Here is an 18,066-nt window from a genome sequence, read left to right as displayed (position 1 = left end):
GTTGACACGAACTCGTGGTCGGAAAAAGGGTTAGTGAGAATTTTGGAGCGTGTTGTTTTTTTGGCGACTTTATCAGGGCAGTAGATTCTGTCGAGTCTACATTTGACCGTCTGATTGCGCCATGTGAATTCTCGTTTGGTGGGAAACTTATAACGAAAAACATCTACTAGGTTATACTTACCTCGGAAGACCCCGAGTTCAGAAATGCCGTAGGTGTGATATTTAGCGTTGTTTGTTCCTTCTGTGTCAAGAGGCAGGCTTTCGACCATGTTGAAGTCCCCGGCCAGCAGGACGGGTAGTCCTGTGTCCTGCGAGAATTCGCCAAGGTCGCCAAAAAAATGGCGCCTTTCTCTCGGCACATTGGGCGCGTAAATATATTCAGCACCTGCATTTCGTGTTCGTCAATTTTGATCATGGCGTTTAAAATTCTACCGTTAGCGTCCCTTTTTAGTTCGGTTAACGAAATGTTGGATTTAGAGAGAATAGCCACCCCGCAACAACTATGGCTCGGACCAGAGTTCCAAATAGACTTGCCAGTCCATTCGTCACCCCACTGCTTAACAGTGGACGGTCCAGACTTTGTTTCCTGAAGGAGGATGAGATCGTAGGAGGACTTTTGAAGAAAACCAAAAAAATTGTCGCGTTTAGTTTGGTCGTTTAGACCGTTTATGTTGCATGTTAAAATGTTAATTGCCATGATGGAGAGAAACAGCTTTCTTAGTTTGAAAACTCGTGTCGCTTAAACATAAATATAATAATTTTACAACCTGACACAAATAAAACGAACATAAAAGTCTTTATCTTAATGCACGAGTTTTCCATTTAACTGACGTAATACAAACAGATGGACGCACTGGACCATACAATTTTACACAAAAGCGCGAACTACAACAATACAAACATGCGCAGCTTAAGCGCTCGTTAAGAAACGTGTCATGCATAACTAATGAGAAATTAAAAAAGAACAGAAAAAAGTCGAAAAAAAAAAGATTTTTTTGCAGAAAGATAAAAATAAAAATTTAGAGCGAAAAAGTTCGAAAAAAAAGTCTGATTTGAGAACAAAGTTAAAAGAAGAAAATTGAAACGAAAAAAATGAGAGGAAATAAAAATCTTACGATTTCTTTTCCGCACACAGTTGGCTTTCATAGTCTTCATCGATTACGAGAGAATCCGCTTCGTCGTCAAAACACGTCAAAACATCTTTTTCTTTCAAAAACAAAACTTCATCCAAACACGCGGGTTCTTTTTTCTCTGCTGTGTTTGTTACCTTTTTTGGAGTTTCACATTCCGAAATTCCCAGTCGTTTTCTTGTCGGCTGGGCGGATTTTTGTGTTTTTGAGGACTGTTTTTTTCCACTATGCTCTTTATTATTAGTATCCATGTCGACACTGATGTCAACGCTGCCACTGTTAACATCAATGTCTATACTTGCGCTGTCAACTTCTGATATAGTGGGTTTTATTGGATCTGAGGGTACAATGGTCGGGTTTGATGATTTTGGAGTGGATTCGGGCTGGCCTTGATGCTTATACCTTAGGGTGAGTCCGTCAACGTTTTGATATCGAGGTAGAGGATTTTGGGTGGGATTCTTCCAGCTCCTGATAATAAGAATCACATTACCAGTGAAGATATCCTCACCTTGCGATTTACATTTCTGCAAATAAAACGAGTCGAACTCCCCTCTTCCTACAGCCAAGTGCTTTCCAAGCAGGACGATGGCGCTTTGACACCCATTTCTTAGCGTGCCAATGGGGATATTTTGGACCAGCACGTGCACCTTTCGAATGAACTTCTGCTGAAAAGTTAAAGAGCAACCTTTGACTTCAATTTCAGTGTCGAGAAAGGATGACAAAGAGGAGATGTTTACCACTGCAAATTCAAAAAGTTTGTTGGCGTAGTGTCTCGTTACACCCCAAACATTTCCAAGTAACTTTTTATCAGCCAAGGCAGAAAGAAAGTCGTTCACACTACAATTTAAATCACCGTAACGGCACACTAAAACGTTGGAGTTATCGACTTCGGCTTTCGATCCAAAAATTCCAAGATTGGTTTTCGTCAGCACAGATGATTTACCAGAGGTCAACGTACCAGCATAACTTATTGCCATATTAAAATAAAAATTATACTAATAATCGGTAACCACAACTAAGTAAACGGATTTTTATGAAGCATACCTTATTAACACAAATAGAACTGTTAGTTTTTTGTGTTTTTTTCCGTGCAATTAATACTTGTTCGCGAATTGATTTTTACTTAATACGTAACATCAGGATCAACATTAATGCAGTAACAATCATATATATAAGGAATTAGATTGCTTGTGGGTTCGTTTTTTTCTAAAAAAACTTTTTTTATTACAATGGTCTGGACAAATGTATTCAGGGCATTTACAATATTGTTAATTTAACAAATTTGTTAAATACTGTAATTCATTTATGAGTTATGGTATTCAACGATGCATTTGTCAAGACATAAGTAACTAAAAAAAAGTTATAAAAAAATATTTTTTTGCTAAAAATTCGAATCGCAAAGTTGCAATTAGTTAATTGCAACTTCGCGAATCGAAACGCTGTTTTCGTGACAAATTCGTTATAAAAAAAAATTAGAACTAATTTTTTGTATATTATTGAAAGTTTAAAAAAACACCAGTATGATTTTTTTAACTTATAAATATCAATTAAAAAAAAAACCATGACACTTATAATTATAACAGTGCACTTTTAATAAGTGTAAACTAAGACGCAACATAACGTCAAAAAAATCTATAGATATTTTAAATGCGTCTCACAAGTTACATCACGTTTTATTTGATCAAAGGCTTTTAAATTTATAAGTTTAGCAAATAATCTTTCATGAATAAAACCCACAAGCAATCCAATCTAATTATTTTATATAAACTTAATCTTTTTTACATTAAAAGTTGATCTCAAATAATTCCTGTTTCTTATAAAATAGCTAAATTCTATTTGGTTTACTTGGAAATTTTTATTTGGTTATCTGTTTTGTAATGGCTAGTTTCACTGGAGTTGTCTCCGACAAAATTCATCGTATGGAGCGTGTTATCGACATAAATGTGTTTATGAATCCTAACGAAATTTTCAACAAGAAATATCAAGAAAATCGAGCTCAGGAAATTTATCAAAAAATATCTCAAATTGTTGGCGAAAATAAAGTCAGTAGTTTGACATACAATACCAGAGGAAACTGGGTGATAGAAATGAATCAAAAAGAAGATGCGATTCTCGTGAATGAAACAAGTATACAATTGTCTGGTAGTAACCAGAACATAAACTCTAAGATAAGGAGTAACATTGGTCTTTTAATAACCGTTAAATGTGACCCTCTAATTGAGGACGATGAAATTTTAGCTTAAATGCAGCCCTTTATAATCGAGTTATACTCAGTAACTCACACAACATACCGCTTTAACAGAAATATGAAGGACGGTCGTAGGCTGATTCGAATAAAGCCTTCAGTAAGACTAGAAGAAATCCCACATACGATCGAAATTGATGGAATAAATATCGCTCTACATTTTGTAGGGAAATCTTTTCTCTGCAAGACATGCTGCAACTCACACCCTCCCCAACAACGATGCATCTCACATAAAGAAACCTCAAAAATTATAAAAAACTCAACAGAAAAACCCAAAGAAATAAAACAGCCTCTCGAAATAAATAAGGATAAACCGGCAGAAAAAGAGAAAGCGATTGAAAATATCACGCTTGCTAAAAAGCAAACTGACAGCAAAATACCTGCCAGTGCTTCCACAGAACCAAGCTTTGAAGTCGTTAAAAGCCGTTACCAAAAACGATAAGAAAAACTAAAACTAAAAAGAAACAGCGAAAGTGAAAGCGACGTTGAAGAAGGCGGTTTGATCGAAATAAAAAACGACAAAATTATTTGTAGCAGAAATGCTCCATCGCCGACTCCTCAAAAAGAAGGATCGAAAAGAGTTGCACGACAAAGGGCGGTATGAATAAATATTTAGTTTATAAAGTTTATATCTACAAAAAATTTTTATTTTATATATTTTTGTTTTTTTTACATTTTTATATATTTTAAGAAAATGTATTCTAAAACCATCTGTCATTATGCCTTCTGCACATTCTTTCACTCTTATTCGTCATGTCATTAAAAACCGCACTCAAACACAAATGGAGGCAATAAAAATCTTTTCTGTTAATATATGCGGCCTTAATGACGCATATAAGCAAAAAATTAGTATTAAAAAACTAAAAAAAATGAATTACGATTTTTATCTTCTGCAAGAAACCCATTTAAACACGCAAGACGCAGAAAACTTTATTCGACAATGGAATAATCTAGGCTTTTTCTCGAGTGGTACGTCACACACAGGTGGTACTTTAATTTTAACTAACCAAACTAATTATAACTTTAAAATAATTGAACATACCGATGACGAAAACGGTCGTTTTAATTATATCGTTGTGGAAAAAGAACGCAAAATCCGGATCAATCCAAGCTGACCAGTTCGAAAGGAAAAATTTATTTCAAAAATTTATCAAAAAAATAAAAAAAACAAACAATTCTAGATACCATTTTATAATCCTTGGGGGCGATTTTAACATGGTTCTGAAAGAAATAGATCGGCACCCACAAATAAATCGAAAAAAATGTCTCTCAATCGAGGCCTTCAAAACATTATTAAAAGAGCTTAACGTAGAAGACACGTGGAGGAAATTTAATCCTTGCACAAAAGAATATACTTATAAATCTACCAATAACACCACATTCTCCCGCTTAGATCGCTTATATATTAGCAAACACATGCGACAATTAATAAACATAGAACACGAGCCAATGACTTTTTCCGACCACCACAATTCAATATACGCCACCATCACTCTTAAAAACTTAGATATCGGAAAAGAACTATAGATCTTAAACAACAAAATTTTAAATAACCAAAATTATAACGAAAAACTAACAAAAATTATAAAATTAGCCAACCAAAAAATTAATCAGTCTGACAATAAAACATCTGATTGGGATTCTCTTAAAGAAGAAATTAAAACTCTTTCAAAAAAATTTAGCAAAACGGAGGCAAAAAAGAGCCGTCAAGAAGAATATAAACTTAAAAAACAGCTAAAAAACTCTCTCAAAAAAGCGCCTTTTAATCTCGTAATGAAACATCTTAGTGAAAACCTTAAAATAAAGCTACAAACCTTTGAAATAAACAAACTAAACGGCGCAAAAATAAGGGCTAAAATAAAATGGAGGACGCATGGCGAAAAATGCAGCAATTTCTTTTTTCAACTTGAAAAAGCTAAATTATCTAAACAAGTAATCATTAACATCAAAGATAAGAACGGAAACGAAAAAAATAACACAGCTGATATCACTAAAACATTTGAAATATTTTACAAAAACCTTTATAAAAACAGCAAAAACGATGTCACGCTGCAAAAACATCTACTCGAAAATACAGATATAAATCAAATTTCCGAACAACAAAAGCATTCACTAGATAAACCGATTGATTTAGCCGAAGTCAAAAAAGCAATAAAAACAATAAAAAACAACAAATCATCCGGCAAAGATGGGCTAACCGCGGAATTTTATAAATCTAACATTAATAGTTTAGGAGAAAGTTTAGTTAAAGTCTTAAACGATATCATTCAGAAAAACGAAATGTCAGAAACCCAAAAACAAGCCATAATAACTTGCCTCTATAAAAAAGGGGATAAAGCCGATATCTCAAACTGGCCACCCATATCACTTCTCAACACCGACTACAAAATACTTACCAAAATAATCTCAAACCATCTAGCAAATATACTACCGTTAATCATCAAAGAAGATCAAACCGCATGCATCCCCCACAGATCCATTTACGAAAACCTTGCATACACTAGAGACGTTATTTACATCGCCAACAAAAACAATTTAGATGCTTCCATCGTATCTATTGATCAAATAAAAGCTTTCGACCGCGTCGACAGAAATTTCTTGTATGACTGCCTATTTAATTTTGGTTTTAGCGTGCAATTTATAAACCTAATCAAAACACTGTACTATGACATAAGTTCACATCTAAAAATAAACGGTTTCCTATCAGAAAAAATAGACATACACAGGGGAGTACGACAAGGATGTCCTCTTTCAATGACACTCTACGTTCTGCAAACTGAGGTTTTTGCAGGATACATCCGTAAAAATACCGAAATAAAGGGAATAACTCTAAACAACAGAGAGACAAAGCTCCAACAATACGCCGACGACACAAATTTTTACCTCTCTTCAGACAACTCTATAAAAGCTCTAGACAACGATCTTAATGTATACAAATTAGCCACAGGAGCAAAACTAAATACTACCAAATGCCAATGCCTTTGGCTCGGAATGAACAGATCTCGGATAAAAGAAAATTTCCTCAATTTTTCCTGGCACAGCAACACTCTCCCGAGTCTAGGTATAACCTTCTCAAACACAAGCAACTACATAAACCGTCAATGGGACGAGAGTATTAACATCATTAGCAAAAAAATTGTTAGCTGGAAGCGTTTCAAGTTATCCATAAAAGGTAAAGCTATCATAATAAATCAAACCCTTTTAAGCAGTTTATGGCATTTAGCCTTCACAATACCCATTCCTTCTGACAAAAAAATTCCGATAGACCAGGGAGGTTTAAATATAGTCGACGTCAAGAAAAAACTCGAATCTTTACAGCTGAGCTGGATCTCAAAGTTGTATAACAAAAACAAAAACGGCGCCTGGAAAGACTCAGCTTCCTACATACTTAATCAATACCGAAACGCTAATCAAGAAAACCTTGTCCTTCTCACATCACACTCTTATGATTCTTTAAAAACTCTACCACCGTATTACCAACAAACAATGAAATGTTGGAATAAATTCTACTTAAAACACAATAACCATAAGAATTTTACCATTGAAGAAGTGCTAATGCAACCAATATTTTTTAACCCATAGATACGCAACAAAAACCAAACTATGAAACCAACTCAAGAATCCATATATAATAACATAATCATGCTAGGGGACATCTCAAAAGTATTTGTCTAGGGCTTTCTGGAAAGCCAAGTTATTGGTATAAAACAACGCCTCTTAACAACCATAATAAATTCATTACCACCCCATTGGAAAAACATGATAAACACCCAAAGTCAAAGCTTCGACTACAACAAAACGTCGTTGTGCATAAGCACCAAAAACAACCGTCGAATACGATTCCTTGACTTAACTCCTAAAGCAATTTACAACACTTCCCTAAATAACAACAATAAAAGTACACCCAATAAATTTTACAGTTGAAAGGACATTTTCAACAGTATGAATAATACCTCAGCAAAAGAATGGGCCCATTTGTTTATATCCATACACAAAAATGAAAGCAACAACAAAGCCGATGAAATAAAATACAAACTAATACATTTTGCACTACCCACCAATACACTGTTTAAAAAAAGAGGCCATATAGCAGACGATCTTTGCCCACAATGTATGAAAGAATCAGAAAACATACAACACATGATGTTTAAGCGTGAAAAAGTTCAACCCTTAGTAAAATACACTTTAGCCCTCATTCGCAAAATATACCCATCCATAATACCTCTTAAAAACACTTTAAAATCACTACTTTTCTTTTCATCAACTTTTATAAATAAATTTTATATTGGAAAACTAATAACTAACGAACTATTATACATAATATATTGCAATAGAATGAGGTTGTTCCACGACAAAAAAATTTACCCCAGAAGGACGCTCATGCTGGAATTCCATGGCAAAATTAAAAGAATTTTGTCAGACGAATTCCAAATTTCTATTATTAATAATGAAAAGATTTCTTTTCTACAAGAATGCAAAAATATCTGGAGCGGAGAAAATAATTTTATTCTAGAAATTAACAAAGTTCTTGTAAATTAAAATGCACAGATATATTTTTTAGTAAAAATCTCTTTTTTGAAATTTTCTTTTTCGCTTTTTCGTTTTATTTCCTTCGAATTTTAATTTTTTCGTGTTTTCGTTTTCGATTTTTTTTTTATATAGTGGGTTTTTTATTTTCTTAAACGTGAGCCCCTTGGGAGTCTGTCTTTATTTATTTTAATAGTGGAACAGTATAGCACCTTGTATTGTTATTTCTTAACTTTTGACATTGCTAGCGTATTTATCAGATTAGTCTTTCCCCTAAGTGACAAAGTACGCATTCCCAGAAACTTGAGCTTTTTCTCTGTTTTGTTAAGAGCTACTTGCCAGTTGAAATTGGTAGTATCGCTCAGTCTAGTGTAAAATGTGACACCTAAAATTTTGAAACCGGTGTCATTGTTCCACTCTATGTCGTCCAATTGTGTGTAAATTTCGATATCAAAACCCCCAAGAGCGAGACCCTTGGTTTTTGAGGCGTTGATCACTGAACCACTTGCTTTTTCGAATAGTTTTAGGTTTTCAAAGAAATAGCGGACACATTTTACGTCCTTAGCAAAAAAGTTCGAATCGTCTGCGTACTGCTGTAGTTTTAGAGGTTTCCGTGTTCCCGGCAGAGGAAAACCCTCTATTCTGCTATCCGCTCTGATCACCAAAGCCAAAGCTTCAGCAACAAAAACGTACAGCAAAAGAGAATGTGGGTCTCCCTGTCTGACTCCCCTTTCCGTAAGAAAGGAGGTAGACAGGAAGCCGCAATTCAGAACAGTTGCCGAAACATCTGAATGCAAGTTGTTAATGAATGATACGAAATTTTCTCCGAGATTGAATTTTCGGAGAATCTGCAGCAGAAACGCGCGATCGACTTTGTCAAACGCCTTTTCTTGATCTATTGTCAAAATGCAACTAGGTAGTTTTTTAAATTCGGCGTAATCTATAAGATCACGTATTAGGTGTAAATTTGAAAAAATGTTTCTACCTGGAATTCCGCAAGTTTGATTTGGTTCTATAATTTTCCCCATTACTTTTGCAAGTCTTAGGGCCAGCGCTTTTGTGACTATTTTGTAATCAGCGCCGATTAAAGATATAGGCCTCCAATTTTTGCATTTAGTAAGATCTCCTTGTTTGGGAATAAGTGAAATTATTGATTTTTTCATAGAGCGGCTCGTGTTTTTTTCTACGAAAAGAATTTCGTACGCAAGTTCTTCAAAATCTTTTTCTAAAACGTGCCAAAAAGTTTTGTAAAATTCAGCTGGAAATCCGTCATAGCCCGGAGATTTTCCGTTTTCAAATTTAAAAAGGGCCTCTTTTAGTTCAGCGACGGTTAGGCGGGTGTTTAAAAATTCGTTTTCATCATCACTCAAACGTTTAGTGATGTGTGACAAGACACGGTTTTGGCTGTCTTTGCATAAATTTGTTTTGGTGTAAATGTTTTTATAATAAGTTGCTAGGGATTTGAGTATTTCGCCAGGTTCACTCGTCAATGTGCCGTCATTCTTGCGAATTTCGGTAATTGACTTGTTCCGCTGTTGAACTTTTTCCAAATTATACAAAAATTTGGAAGGTTTTTCTCCTTCTTCGATTAGTTTTTGTTTCATGCGAATAAACGCTCCGGGAAACTGGAGCAAGAAAAGAGCATCGCGTTTTTCTTTGATGCTATCTAAATTCGGGTTAGCGTTTTGTTGCTCCCGTTGGATTTCGTTTTCAATCCTTTTCATTTGTTTTTTGTTTTTCGCACTTTCCTGTATCGATATGTGTTGTAATTCAGCCCTTACAAAAAGTTTGCAGTCGTCCCACCATTTTAAAATTGACGTGTAGGACCGTTTTTTTGTTTGCCAATCTTGAATTAAGAGTTCAATTTTTTGCCTATGCACCTCTATTTCCAAAAGAGAACAATTTAATTTCCAGTAACCTGGTCCTCTCCTAAATTGACTAAAGTTGACAGTTGTTGACACGAACTCGTGGTCGGAAAAAGGGTTAGTGAGAATTTTGGAGCGTGTTGTTTTTTTGGCGACTTTATCAGGGCAGTAGATTCTGTCGAGTCTACATTTGACCGTCTGATTGCGCCATGTGAATTCTCGTTTGGTGGGAAACTTATAACGAAAAACATCTACTAGGTTATACTTACCTCGGAAGACCCCGAGTTCAGAAATGCCGTAGGTGTGATATTTAGCGTTGTTTGTTCCTTCTGTGTCAAGAGGCAGGCTTTCGACCATGTTGAAGTCCCCGGCCAGCAGGACGGGTAGTCCTGTGTCCTGCGAGAATTCGCCAAGGTCGCCAAAAAAATGGCGCCTTTCTCTCGGCACATTGGGCGCGTAAATATTCAGCACCTGCATTTCGTGTTCGTCAATTTTGATCATGGCGTTTAAAATTCTACCGTTAGCGTCCCTTTTTAGTTCGGTTAACGAAATGTTGGATTTAGAGAGAATAGCCACCCCGCAACAACTATGGCTCGGACCAGAGTTCCAAATAGACTCGCCAGTCCATTCGTCACCCCACTGCTTAACAGTGGACGGTCCAGACTTTGTTTCCTGAAGGAGGATGAGATCGTAGGAGGACTTTTGAAGAAAACCAAAAAAATTGTCGCGTTTAGTTTGGTCGTTTAGACCGTTTATGTTGCATGTTAAAATGTTAATAGCCATGATGGAGAGAAACAGCTTTCTTAGTTTGAAAACTCGTGTCGCTTAAGCATAAATATAATAATTTTACAACCTGACACAAATAAAACGAACATAAAAGTCTTTATCTTAATGCACGAGTTTTCCATTTAACTGACGTAATACAAACAGATGGACGCACTGGACCATACAATTTAACACAAAAGCGCGAACTACAACAATACAAACATGCGCAGCTTAAGCGCTCGTTAAGAAACGTGTCATGCATAACTAATGAGAAATTAAAAAAGAACAGAAAAAAGTCGAAAAAAAAAGATTTTTTTGCAGAAAGATAAAAATAAAAATTTAGAGCGAAAAAGTTCGAAAAAAAAGTCTGATTTGAGAACAAAGTTAAAAGAAGAAAATTGAAACGAAAAAAATGAGAGGAAATAAAAATCTTACGATTTCTTTTCCGCACACAGTTGGCTTTCATAGTCTTCATCGATTACGAGAGAATCCGCTTCGTCGTCAAAACACGTCAAAACATCTTTTTCTTTCAAAAACAAAACTTCATCCAAACACGCGGGTTCTTTTTTCTCTGCTGTGTTTGTTACCTTTTTTGGAGTTTCACATTCCGAAATTCCCAGTCGTTTTCTGGTCGGCTGGGCGGATTTTCGTGTTTTTGAAGACTGTTTTTTTCCACTATGCTCTTCTTTATTAGTTTCAATGTCGACACTGATGTCAACGCTGCCACTGTTAACATCAATGTCTATACTTGCGCTGTCGACTTGTGATATAGTGGGTTTTATTGGATCTGAGGGTACAATGGTTGGGTTTGATGATTTTGGAGTGGATTCGGGCTGGCCTTGATGCTTATACCTTAGGGTGAGTCCGTCAACGTTTTGATATCGAGGTAGAGGATTTTATTAGAGGATTTCTTAACTACTGTAACATTTATTAATACCTCTGCAGGGCAAACGTCCGAGGAGAATAAACTACAATATCTTATAAAATAGCTAAATCAGATTGCTAGTGGGTTTGATTTAAAAGAAAACTGCTTTTAAGTTTTATAAACGGCATAAATCGTTAATAAATCCGAAGACGGCATATTAAAATATTTTTAATACATTTTTAATAAGTTTTTTTTGCAACTTTTTTGATTAAAACTTAGATTTCAATGCGGTAGAAAAGTATTATTTTGAGGTACATAAAACAATACACAGTTGATGTATGAACACTCCATTGCGCCTGTAACTGTAATATTTATATCTGTAAATGGCGTAAATACGGGTTGGGGGAAGAAGGGGATCAGGACTCAGTTATAAAAGAAAGAAGACACTAAGCTAAAAAAAAGGTAGGTACGTTCAAAGCGTAGGTTCTTTTATTGAGATGGAGGGAACAAAAAAAAGCGTATATCAAAATTATAAAAGGAGACACTAAACTAAAAAAAAGGTAGGTACGTTAAAAGCTTAGATTCTTTTATTGAGGTGGAGGGTACTAAAAAGGGGAGGGGAAGAAAGTTTAAAATAAAAGCCTACGTACTTAATGAACGACTCCTATTTAGAAATACATTTATACATATACAATTAGCAATGATAGTTAAAATTATGCTTGAATTTTTCGGCTTTTAAGCTAGACATTAGGGGTGTTCAAAAAAATTTTTATTACATAACGAAAATACACAAGAAAGCCAATATGGAGCAAATATGAAAAAAAAATTCTAAAATAATTGACATTTACCTTGTGCTCAAGCAGCAAAAAACCATGGAAAATGTGCTAAATTACTGTCAGGGTCAGGGTTAACCCTAACCCTAACCTTGACGGAAAAAAACACATACTGAAACTTTTTAGTCTCTGTGTAATAAGGTAGGGATCAATCAAAATGGCGAAAAGTTATGCTTTTGCTCTTGGTTCCGTTACCACATCTGTTCATCCCAATTGCAATCTTGGAATTTTCAACACGAAATTCGAAGTCGACAATGCGAACGTTCTTATTTGTCGGTATGGCGATCTTAACGTTTCCAATAGTGATTTTCTTGCTAGCTTGGCTGAAAAGAAGCTACTTAGTAATGTTTCGGGAGTCACTAGACATTACTCCAACAAGTTATTCGAATTTGCCGTTACAAACAACTCGACTTTGACATCCTTTCTAGAAGCTGAAATTGAAATTAAAGGTATGGTTTTAAACTTTCAGCAAAAGTTTGTACGAAAAGTTCACGTCCTGGTTCAGAACATTCCAATAGGTACTCTTAGGAATGGCTGCCAAAGCGCTACTATCCTGCTTGGCCAGCATCTAGCTGCAGGACGTAGAGAATTCGATTCTTTCTACCTACAGAAATGCAAGGTCCTAGGAGAGGACATTTTCACTGGAAATGTCATAATTATTATCAAGAACTGGCACAACCCCACTCTAAATCCGCTACCCCGCTACCAAAAAGTTGATGGTCTTAATTTACGGTATAAACATCCTGGCCAGCCCGAACCCAACCCTAAAGTAACAAACCAAACCGATCCACCTACCAATTCTTTACTTCCTACTACACCGCAGATCGACAACGAAATTGTAGAAACCAAAGTAAACAACGCCAGTATTGAGATCGATGTAGATACTAATCCTGAAAAGGAAATCATCAAGGAAAAAGAAAACAGTGCTAAAACCAAAAAGGAACGTTCCACCCAACCAACAAGAAAACGTTTGGGGCAGTTGGAACGTGGCACCCCCAAAAAACTGATAAATAACACGGAGTTAAAAGTGTCTTTAGAAGAATTTTGTTTTTTAGAAGAAAATAAGAAAATGTCGTATGAAGACGAAATCGACTTGTTAATTATTGATGAACAATACGATAGCCAAACATGTGCGGAAAAGAAATCGTAAGTTTATTTCTCTCTCTTATGTTTTCTTTTTATCTTACTTTTTAGCTTTGTTCTCAAATCAGACAATTATTTCGAATTTTTTTTGTTCTAAACTTTTATTTCTTTTTCTTTCTACAAAAATTCTTTTTTACGATCTATTCTTAACTTCATTAATTATGCATGTCACGTTTTTAAAAAAGCGCTGAAGCTGTCGTAATTCGTATTGTTGTAGTTCGCGCTTTTTTGTGGAATGTTACGGTTCAGTGAGTCCTATTGTTCGTATTACGTCAGTTCAAACGAAAACTCGTGCTATAAGGTTAAGGTTTTTATGTTTGTGTTTTTTATGTCAGGTTGTAAAATTATTATATTCATGTTTAAGGAACACGAGTTTTCAAATTAGGAAACCTGATCCTCATGGCTATTAATATTTTAACGTGCAACATAAATGGTCTAAACGATCAAGAAAAACGCAATAATTTTTTTGGGTTTCTCAAAAAATCCACCTTCGATCTTATCCTCCTTCAGGAAACAAAATCCGGACCGTCCACTGTTAAACAGTGGAGTGACGAATGGACTGGCGAGTCTATTTGGAACTCAGGTCCGAGTCATAACTGTTGTGGGGTGGCGATACTCTCCAAATCCAATGTGTCTTTGCACGAACTAAAAAGGGACAACAAAGGAAGAATATTAAATGTCATGATAAAAATTGATGAACACGAAATGCAGGTGCTGAATATTTACGCGCCCAATGTGCCGAAAGAAAGACGCCTCTTTTTTGACGACCTTGGAGATTTCTTGCAGGACACAGGACTACACGTCCTGAAGGCCGGGGATTTCAGCATGGTCGAAAGCCTGCCTCTTGACACAGAGGGCACAAACAACGCTAAATATCACACCTACGGCATTGCTGAACTCGGGGTCCACCAAGGTAAGTATAACCTTGTAGATGTTTATCGTTACAAATTTCCCAACAAAAGAGAATTCACATGGCGCGATCAGACGGTCAATTGTAGACTCGACAGAATCTACTGCCCTGAAAAAGTCGCTAAAAAAACCACATACAACAAAATTCTCACCAACCCTTTTTCCGACCACGAGTTCGTGTCAACAACTGTCAATTTTAGTTAACCCAGGAGAGGACCAGGATACTGGAAATTAAACTGCTCCCTTTTGAAAATAGAGGTGCATAGGCAAAAAATTAGGCTCTTAATTCAAGATTGGCAAACTAAAAAACGGTCCTATACGTCAATTTTAAAATGGTGGGACGATTGCAACCTTTTTGTTAGGGCTGAATTACAACACATATCGATACAGGAAAGTGCGAAAAACAAAAAAAATATCAAAAGGATTGAAAACGAAATCCAACGGGAGCGACAAAACGCTAACCCGAATTTAGAAAGCATTGAAGAAAAACGCGATGCTCTTTTCTTGCTCCAGTTTCCCGGATAGTTTATTCGCACGAAACAAAAACTAATCGAAGAAGGGGAAAAACCTTCAAAATTTTTGTATAATTTGGAAAAAGTTCAACAGCGGAACAAGTCAATTACCGAAATTCGCAAGAATGACGGCACATTGACGAGTGAACCTGGTGAAATTCTAAACTCCCTAGTTTCATTATACAAAAACATTTACACCAAAACTAGTTTATGCAAAGACAGCCAAAATTATGTCTTGTCACAAATCACTAAACGTTTAAGTGATGATGAAAACCAATTTTTAAACACCCGCCTAACCGTCGCTGAATTAAAAGAAGCCCTTTTTAAATTTGAAAACGAAAAATCTCCGGGCTATGACGGACTTCCAGCTGAATTTTATAAAACCTTTTAGAACATTTTAGAAAAAGATTTTGAAGAACTTGCCTACGAAATGCTTTTCGTAGAAAAAAACACCAGCCACTCTATGAAAAAATCTATTATTTCACTGATCCCCAAACAAGGGGATCTTACCGAATGCAAAAACTGGAGGCCCATATCCCTAATCGGCGCTGATTACAAAATAATCACAAAAGCGCTGGCCCTAAGACTTGCAAAAGTAATGGGGAAAACTATAGAACCAAATCAAACTTGCGGAATCCCAGGTAGAACAATATTCTCAAATTTACATTTAGTCCGTGATCTTATAGATTACGCGCAATTTAAAAATCTACCTCGTTTCATTTTGTCAATAGACCAAGAAAAGGCGTTTGATAAAGTCGATCGTGCGTTTCTGCTTCAGATTCTCCGAAAATTTAATCTTGGAGAAAATTTTGTATCCTTTGTTAACACCTTATATTCAGAAGTTTCGGCATCTGTTCTGAATTGCGGTTTCTTGACAGCCTCCTTTCCTACGGAAAGGGGAGTTAGACAGGGCGATCCCCTCTCTCTTTTGCTGTATGTTTTTGTCGCCGAAGCTCTCGCTTTGGTGATCAGAGCAGATAACAGATTAGAGGGTTTCCCGCTACCAGGTACATCCAAACCCCTAAAAATACAGCAGTACGCAGACGATTCGAACTTTATTGCCAGGGACGTAAAATCAGTCCGTTGTTTCTTCAAAAAGTAAAACTGTTTGAAAAAGCAAGTGGTTCAGTGATCAATGCCTCAAAAACCAAGGGTCTCGCCCTTGGGGGTATTGATCCCAGATTGTACCCGGAATTGGACGGCATAGAGTGGAACAACAACACCGGTTTCAAAATTTTAGTTGTTACTTTTTACACCAGACTTAGCGATACTACCAACTTCAACTGGTTAGTAACTCTAAACAAAATAGAGAAAAAACTCAAGTTTCTGGGACTGCGTACTTTGTCACTTAGGGGAAAGACTATGTTGATAAATACGTTAGCAATGTCAAAAGTATGGTTTCTGGCAAACGTGCTGCCCGTTCCCGAATGGGTAATAGAACGTCGGCACAGAGCCATTTTCCAAAATCTGTGGCAAAAGACCAATTACAATCCGGTCAAGAGAGAGACACTTTTCTTACCCGTCAAAAGCGGGGGTCTTGGAATTTTATCACCGAAGGAGCAAAGTCTTGCACTTCGCCTCAAAACACTCTTTCAACTGAAAAAATGCGAAGAGGACAATGCTCACGATTATTACTACTTTTCAAAGTATTGGTTGGCGAGTTCACTTATAAAATTTACGAACCAAAACCAAAGCTGGAATTTTTTAAAGCAGAACAACTTTCCAAAACACTGGGACAACAAAACGTCTCAGTACTACAAAACAACAATCGAAATATTAGGCAAAAACGGGTCCCTTTTTAACATCCCCCTAAGAACAACAAAAAATTTTTACTTAGAAGTGGCAAAAAACAAATAGAAAGTCGTGCCGGCAGAACTTTTTTGGAACAGTTCAACAAAAATAACGATGCCGTTGACCCAAATTTGGAAAAAAAACTTCACCTCCTACGAATGCGGACCGACTCAAAACATCCTCTTTCGTTTTTTACACAACAGTATACCTTCTGCGGCCTTGCTAGCCAAAAGCACAAGGCAACAGATCGTCAAAAATAACAATTGCAAAACTTGTGGTAAAAGCGAGGACAACATGCATATCTTTGCCTACTGTCCTCCTTCTGTTGAAATTTGGGAATATTTTAAACATGTATATAACTCCTTGACATCCCGAAACAACTTTTCTCCGATAAATTCGATTTTCTCGATTGAAACAGCGAGCTTATCGGAGAAAAACCCCACTTCGCAGGTGCTGTTGACACTCACTCAAACCATCATGAGTGCAATATGGAACAGTAGATGCCACCACATGTTTAGTAACAAAAAAGTTGACCCAACGGCAGTGATCAGGGTAATAATCAGGAACATCAGGAATATTATTACCTTAAAATATAATTATCATGTCCGTAGAAACACCGCGGACATTTTCTCTGAGTATTTTTGTATAAAAAATGTTTTCTGTCAAGTAGAGAATGCAAGTCTGAAACTAAACATATGGGCTAAAATAAAACAACGGCTCGTGGTATGTTTAGTAAAGACTTTCTTCCCTCTTGCAATTTTTTTATGTTATACAACAAACTTATTATTATGTAAAATTAGCAAATCACTGCCAGACCTTAATTTATGAAGTATTATTTTAACACAAAATTTTTTTATCTATTGTGTTCGTAACGTAATGTTTATGTAAAAGTCCTGTAATTCTTTTTTTAATTTTTTTGGATATAAATCTTTCTTTTACCTTATGAACCTCTCCTTAACCTATTTTGAAATTTCTTCTCTCTTTTTACCTAATCTAAACTCTTGATTTCTTTCCGCACAACGGCAAAAAAAAATAAAAAACAAAAAAATACAAAAAAATATAAAACCAAAAAACACAAGAAAATATAAAATCAAAAAACAAAAAAAAATAAAAAATTAAAAATACGAAAATTATGTAATAAAATTTAAAAAACAAAAAATGTATATATTTATGCTATATTGTAACACCATATACTGTAAATACATAAAAAACTTAGTTAATGTTATTAAAAAATTGTATATATTTATTATTTTGTAATAAAAAAAAAAAAAAAAAAAAAAAAAGTAAGTAAAATTAACGTAGTAAGTAAAAAAAGCTATGCTGAAGTTATAGCAACTAATTTTAACTCAATATTGTCTAATGAATTTAGCACATTGAAAAAAACCCTTTTGTGTGAAATAACAGAACACATGACTGAACCAAATATTTTAATCACTCTTGAAAACGCCAACTTAGATCATGATCTGGAAGGCCTGCAAATT

General features: G+C 35.5%; 2 long non-coding RNA genes across 2 annotated transcripts in view; one reads left to right on the top strand and one right to left on the bottom strand.

The window, feature by feature from the left end:
- The window catches only part of LOC136084223 (uncharacterized), a 33,370-nt gene extending 31,166 nt beyond the window's left edge, over positions 1-2,204 (bottom strand). Inside the window, exon 1 of the long non-coding RNA XR_010640406.1 lies at positions 2,175-2,204. This is a non-coding gene — a long non-coding RNA (uncharacterized LOC136084223). The remainder of the gene's footprint in view (positions 1-2,174) is intronic.
- A 10,120-nt stretch (positions 2,205-12,324) lies between these two features.
- LOC136084222 (uncharacterized) overlaps positions 12,325-18,066 on the top strand; it is a 39,316-nt gene continuing 33,574 nt past the window's right edge. The window contains exon 1 of the long non-coding RNA XR_010640405.1: positions 12,325-12,371. This is a non-coding gene — a long non-coding RNA (uncharacterized LOC136084222). The remainder of the gene's footprint in view (positions 12,372-18,066) is intronic.

This window comes from Hydra vulgaris, chromosome 08 (genome assembly GCF_038396675.1).
Source record: "Hydra vulgaris chromosome 08, alternate assembly HydraT2T_AEP".
NCBI lineage: Eukaryota > Metazoa > Cnidaria > Hydrozoa > Anthoathecata > Hydridae > Hydra > Hydra vulgaris.
The sequence above is the reverse complement of the archived record's forward strand: the minus strand, read 5'-3'. Positions and strand labels throughout refer to the sequence as shown.